We start from the raw sequence: 7395 nt of genomic DNA, 5'->3' as shown, positions 1-7395 counted from the left end.
CAAAAGATATCGCTCAGATATTCTCTTCAGCAGTGCGTTGTACATTTTTCCACCGAAATTTCCGTTAACTGCATGGAGTTTTTTAAACATGTACTTGAAAACGGTGTCTGCTGTTGACAGTGTTGCATCTTGTTGGCATAAAACTTCGACAGAGCTTTTGAGTATCTCCAACACACCATGAACATGTTTTATCAATTCTATTTCATTGTCTGTGAATTGTATACTCGATTTGATATCAATGAGTGATTTCTGAATGCATTGGTAGAGCATGATAAATCTCTCCATCATCAAGCACAACGAACTCCAACGTGTTTTACAGTCAAGAACCAAAGACAAATTTTTTCCAAAAGTATCTACCACGTGCTTCTGTAGAACTTCATCGTTTTTTGTAGGTGATTTGCGAAATATTTTCAACACTTTTCTTATTTTTTCAATTACGGGCATATAGTTTTCATTAATGGGTCTGATGTCCATTTCTGACAAACCTATTTCCATGCCGTCGTCTTCATCGTCGCTGTCATTATCTGATTCATTTTTTTCCGGCTCAGTTTCATCCACAACAGTTTTTTCTTGTTTTTTGTACAACACGTCTATTACGGCCAATTGAATTGCATGCGCAAAACATAGCTGATGGTAAGCTGGTATAGACTTTCCGAGCTTAATCATCACGCTTGCTCCATCAGTTGTGAGAGCAACTATATCCTGAAACGACAGTCCAAACATTTCCAGCCGATCCTTTAAGTGTGTTGCCAGTTTTGTTGCAGTTGCAGATCCATTAATGCGAATTAAACCCAAATTTAAAAATTTGGTAGAGTTTTTAATACAGGGTGAATGTATGTTTACATTCATGTAACGTCGATTTCTTGTCGAAGTCCATTCATCTGCAGTGACCGAAAATTTGTAGCCTTGTTTAGTTAACGTCTTCAACTCGTCGATTATAATTTGAGTAACTGCCAAATATTCTTTCATTACAATCTTTTTTATAGTATGTGGCGACTTTGGAAGCTGGTGGCCACTTTCAATAAACAATTCTCTCAAGTCAGGTGAGGTAGTAAATGTTCTAAATGGAATACCGTCCACAGCCACCATGCGTGAAATTCTTATTTCCAATGAAACCATGATTTTACTTTTTTTTGCAGGAGGTTTATCTTTGTTCCCTGTGTCAGATGTGGCAGAAGCCGTAGCTGCACTAGCTACATTTTTTTCTTGTCCGGTTGATTTAATTCTATGTAGCGCTGACAAATGGTTTCGAAGACTTGATGTACTTCCTCCAGAAGTCTTTAGAATTTTGAAACACAATGTGCATTTTGCTGAAGTCCCGCTTTTAGACTTGAGAAAATGATTCCAGACGTCACTTGTTGATGGTTTCATAACCGAATGCTCAATGTACTCCTCCATTTTTTGAACCTATGAAAATGATGATAAATAATATAAGAAAAAAATATATAATAAACTATACATACATATTGAAAATATTTTGAGAATATGAAGTAGTTAGGAAACATACCGACTACATGCAAAATTTGCATGTAAATGTCGTCAAAATTCAAATACATAGCATATTACATATATTTATATCTTGAATCTAGTTTTCTATTAATTTATTATAAATTAATGTTAGAGTAAGACCAAGTTAAGTTGGCAGCGATTTTGATACCACAGACTGTGAATGTGTTATTTTAACCGTCATAATTTCATGGAATTTTGACGTTTAAAACAACACTTGCACAGTCTACGTCTACGCTATCAAAATAGCTTGGTCTAACTCTATATAATCCATCAAATAAGAACAGCAATGAAAGATGTCATAATACAGTCAATACAGATAAAATGAACATCAAAAAATGGTATCATAAATAAGTTAGAATAGACTGACACCTACTTCGCAAAAATATATTTAGTAGGTATACTACATGAAGTATACATATTATAAATACAAAAAATTTAAGCTTACCGTTATCAATAAACACCATTTGCGAAATACTTCACTTCACCAAACCATGTAGTTTTTACAATTATTTAAATTATGGTTGATCCACTAAACTTGAACACTACTACTGTCTACTACACCACCGTCGTCGCGTGAACAATAGGTACTACTTATCAGCCGAAGTTCAAATCCCAACTAATTTAAAAAGCACCATGGCCATAACTCCATTATTGTTTTGCGAACTGGTATTATTAAGGGATGAGCCATAGAGAGATAAGAATTATCGCTGTTATCGGACCACCCTTTTTTGTCTATTGTTGTCTCTTTCTAAATTCAAATGACCGCGTGGACCTTAAATAAGATCTTAAATTATTAATTTGGTACATAGATTAAAAGAAAACACAATATGTTTTAAAAATATAAAACTCGAAACCGCGGTTTTTAACCGAACTCGACCCCGGTTTTGCATCGGTTGAAAACCGTCGGTTAAACTCGATACTCGGTTTTTTCATTACTCGGTTGCATTCCCTAATCTGCTCCCATGTACTTACCTATATTCAACTTTAAAAAATGCATTAATTTTTAAAAGTTGTCTTTGTAAAACGACCGGTCTGGTCTAGTGAGTAGTGACCCTGCCTGCTAAGCCGATGGTCCTGGGTTCGAATCCCAGTAAGGGCATTTATTTGTGTGATAAACACTAATATTTGTTCCTGAGTTATGGGTGTTTTCTATGTATATAAGTTTGTATTTGTCTATATAAGTATGTGTATCGTCGCCTAGCACCCATAGTACAAGCTTTGGTTAGTTTGGGGCTAGGTTGATCTGTGTAAGATGTCCCCAATATTTATTTATTTATTTATTTTATTTTATTCAATTATGATTGATATATAAATTACAAATTTTTGACAGGAGCATACAAAAGGTTAAATATGAACAGCCAGTAGCTTAGCGGGTGAGATTACCTTCCCAAATTTCCATTGACTATAAATAATAAAGATGTGTTTAATTCATTTTTAACGCCTCACTCACTTAGGTATTTCTATTACTGAGTAAACAAAAATCAAAGACAGGTAGGTAATAAAAAAATAATATTAAGTAACAATATGATTTATTAGTTTTGGTTTCACAGGCAGCTTTTATCTTATCTAATGCATCTTCTTAGTCGGCGTCTTCTTTGCTGAAGGTCGTGTCTAGTTTGAAGAGTTTCCTGCGCGATGTACCATGCTTTTCCAAGTGTTCCTGTCCTCGGCGATCTTAATAGATAAATCTAATGCATAACATCTATGTATTCAATGTCCGCTTGACTTTTGTTAATTTCGAAAATGTTTGAAGTCTATGAAATAAATGAATTCACTGAGGTTACACTGATTCGGGCAAACCTGTCCACAATTTCACTTCACGGTTTGAATCAATACTAACGCTTAAAGTATTGTCTCTTCTGGTCAAGTAAGCCAGCAGTGCACGTCCTTAGCACTGGTAACTGCCATGAAGGCGTCATTGCAGCGGCAGCTCTGACTGTACGTGCCAACTTGGCGAGGACTTCTCAGCGTGGAAGAAGAGCCCGCGGAGCCGCTCTTGCCCGCTCTGGCTGCGTCGCCGCCTTGGTTGGGGCTGCGGGGACGACGGCTGTCTGAAATTGTTAAACTTTAGGTCAAAATTATATGCAATTAACAACGCACTCTTCAAATATTACACTATATAGAGTTATTTTATCACGAAATTGTGATAAACTAAGTTAAACAAATATCAACATATTTAATTTGCTTACCGATAAAACAATTATTTTCTCCAAAATTAGATTCGCTGTTCACTTGACACTCTTGACAGCTGACAGATGATGTTTCTTGACGGTTTTGAACGAGAACCACAGACAAAAATTAATTTTTACCGACTTGGCGCATAGAATGAGCGAAAACTAAAAAGATTGCCTCTTGGCTAGGTTATTATAAACATTATCGACCAGTCGCTCGCGAACGTAGAGATCGAATCGATAAGGAGCGAATGTAATTTGGCTACGGGCCCGATCGTTTCACATCGCGAGTGCAGCGCAGCCGTCGCGTAAGTAAGCGATTTTTAGGGTTCCGTACCCAAAGGGTAAAACGGGACCCTATTACTAAGACTTCGCTGTCCGTCCGTCCGTCCGTCCGTCCGTCCATCTGTCACCAGGCTGTATCTCACGAACCGTGATAGCTAGACAGTTGAAATTTTCACAGATGATGTATTTCTGTTGCCGCTATAACAACAAATACTAAAAACAGAATAAAATAAAGATTTAAATGGGGCTCCCATACAACAAACGTGATTTTTGACCAAAGTTAAGCAACGTCGGGAGTGGTCAGTATTTGGATGGGTGACCGTTTTTTTTTTGCTTTTTTTTTTTGCATTATGGTACGGAACCCTTCGTGCGCGAGTCCGACTCGCACTTGCCCGGTTTTTTATTTTATTTGTTTACAGTGAATCGATTCGTCATAAGCACGGATCAGGTCATTAAAAAAAAAATGTAAATGTGAATGGTAATTTATAGGCCTCAGTTTTATTGTCTTCCGAAGGGACTGTAAGTCCTATTACAGAATAGAACTGCCTATTAACTTCGGTGTTCTTAAAAAGACGCGCTCTGTGCCGTCGTATGTTATGCTAAACCATCTGTGTTTTTGCATTAAGTAAGCTTAGTCTAATTGCAAAGATAATGATAGTAAGGTATATGACCTGATATTTTCCGTGCATTTCCATAATTTCTGGTACTGTGCTGCCGTGATACAAGAACCCCTAATTTTCAAACTGGTTCAGAAAGGGGCTAAAATGTCTAAAATATGCTACAATAAGAGGCCATCATCATCAGAAATACTACCTATGTTTGGTATCGCCATGGACCATTAAACAGTTACTCTAGTATCATGTTGGTTTCCAAATTACGGTCATGTCCGCCTTAAAGTTGACGAAGCCCCGCTGTCGCGGGGCTTCTATTTTCGCTCTGAGGGACGAAAGGTAACTAACAAACCTACATCGAATACCTTATTTTCAATCTTTGTATTCATATCCTTTGGAAAGTTTTTTCTTAAATAATACCGACTTTGGATGCACAGTACCGTCAGTACCTCTGTGGATTTTATTTTCAATTGAGGTTTGTGTAGGTACCTAATATAATAATAAAAAGTGCCACTGCAAAAAGCACCTTCTAGTTAAAGCAAGGGATTTGAAAGTGAAACTCTTGTATGTAAAAGTGACATATCTCTATTCAGTTTATGCGTTATTGTGAATTTTGGTTAATGATGAGTTTTAATCTTTATACATACAAAAAATTTATTTGCTATATATATATATATATATATATATATATATATAGCAAATTATTATTCGAACCTCCTTTTTTCACAAGGGTTATTATTATAGCAAAGGGTTAAATAGTGCTTCTCCTGTATGTGGGTATACATATATATATATTTAACTATTTAACCCTTTGCTATAATAATAACCCTTGTGAAAAAAGGAGGTTCGAATAATTTTTCTGTTCATGACATAATAAAGTATGTAATTGAGAGTATGCGGTCAGGTGGTTATGGACTGCTGCCTGCACAAGGCATAATAAAAATCCTGCTGCGTAAGCAGAGTAGTACAATCTTGCATGATGTAAATTAGCATATTTACTTTAAAAAAATACCCACCTGCGCAAGGTGTGGAGAAATTTACTACTATTACGTAATGTCCGCCAAGGCCTACTACGATAATTATCCAGCTGCGTATGCGGGTATTAGCGGAAATATTATTGAAAAAGCGTATATAATACGAATAACATACTTAACTGTTCCCGCCTGCATAAGGCGTGTGAATATTATTATTAAGCCAAGTGAAGATACGCCGCCTGCGCAAGGCGTGTGATCTTCATTAACCTGCTACGCTAGCAGATGCAACAAAATGGGCACTATAAGACTGGCTTAATATAATCAACAATGGCTCCATATACCACTTATTTCGCCTGCGCAAGGTGTGGAAAATTATTAGTCATTGGGAACAATAACTTATAGTCAGACATTGTTCTGAATCTGTAAAAAGCAGGGCTGCTTTCTAGTTGTTAGACTAAAATTAAACAATTTTAAAGCGTAAACACGCTAAGTACCTATGTTAAAATCAGACAAAATGCCTGCGCAAGGCGTGAAACGTCCATTAGCCTGCTGCGCAAGCAGGTATCAATTAGTTCATGGCTTCATTAACCAAATATTGCTACTACAAAGCGTTTACCATACAAATATCTATTTAACATGTTTTTCTATATGCAAGATAATTCACCCCTCATGTAAATCTCTGCCTACGATAGGCATTTGAGAATTTAATCATATTTTCGCTTGGCTGCGAAAACACACCCCAAAACATTAAATTGTCCCGGGAAGACCCTAATTTTAACATTACAAGATCCTAAGAGGATAAAATAAGTCTTAACACACTCACGGCCAGCGACCCGCTAGGCGGGTTCCCTTTTCGTAGGGGCTGTTCGTTGCATAGGTAATGATTTTCTCGTATTATCGGCCACGCTCGGAACGCGTAGCTCGCGCTGACACTGTGTTAACTGGCTTTTGGGTCAGTAATATTAGAAATCACCAAAAACGTGACGAATCCCATTTTTAAGAGCGCTCTTACAAGAAAAGTCGAAATAACGCAAAATTGATGATACTAGTCGACGAAATTCAGGACTTTGTGCTCATTATTAGAAACAATAAGTACTTGTTCCAGTAAAAGCGTCTTCTTATCTTTTTAAATATCGTTGTAAATATTAGAAAAAGGACTTATTCAATTAGTAATGATTTTTTTTCTGATGGTCGTTTCCGAAAAACCCCGTGAAGCACTGAATGGCAAGCTCTTATTTGGAAATGTTGAGAAGTTTACTCTGCTAAACCTGGCTATTTTGTATTACTAATACCCTGTACTTTAGGCATATCAAACGATATTTTTCCTACACACCTTTGAGAAAGAGAAAATCAAAGTAAAACGAACTCAATTTTCTCTCCGAAACAAGTGTCAATTCCTACGAAAATCTACTTAATATCGAAGTCATTTTCATACTCAAGCAATCTGCAACGTTTGCTTATACTGTTGGTATACATTAGTGTTTATGAAATTCTACTATAATTTTTTGGCAATTTTTTGAAAACTACTCTATATTACCGATGACGCGCGCTGCGCCAGCTCAGTGCCGCGGCAGAGCTTGTAGAGGCAGGACGTGTGTCGGTTGGCTCCGCACATTTTCAACGGCGACAACGAGATTTTTTATCATTGTGTGCGGCGGGCGCCGTGTAAAACGCTATACTGTGTGCGTGTAAACCGCAACGAGAGACTTTGATCCTAGCACTGTTTTTATAGTATTATAATTTATAATGGTACAGTTTAATAAACTACCGGACAGGATTAAAAATATTTGAAACGACCTGACATTCTATATGTATTAATTTTGACTCAAGATAGTACTCAGGGTC

General features: G+C 36.8%; 1 long non-coding RNA gene across 1 annotated transcript; it reads right to left on the bottom strand.

The window, feature by feature from the left end:
- Positions 1–3021: 3021 nt before the first annotated feature.
- LOC134805735 (uncharacterized) lies at positions 3022–3920 on the bottom strand. The gene is made up of 3 exons (XR_010146379.1): positions 3699–3920; positions 3210–3560; positions 3022–3087 (listed from the first exon to the last, which is right to left on the bottom strand). It is a non-coding gene; the product is annotated as an uncharacterized LOC134805735 (long non-coding RNA).
- Positions 3921–7395: the final 3475 nt, after the last annotated feature.

The sequence above is a fragment of the Cydia splendana genome, unplaced genomic scaffold (assembly GCF_910591565.1).
Source record: "Cydia splendana unplaced genomic scaffold, ilCydSple1.2 scaffold_50_ctg1, whole genome shotgun sequence".
Classification (NCBI taxonomy): Eukaryota; Metazoa; Arthropoda; class Insecta; order Lepidoptera; family Tortricidae; genus Cydia; species Cydia splendana.
This window is presented reverse-complemented; position numbering and strand designations above follow the sequence as displayed.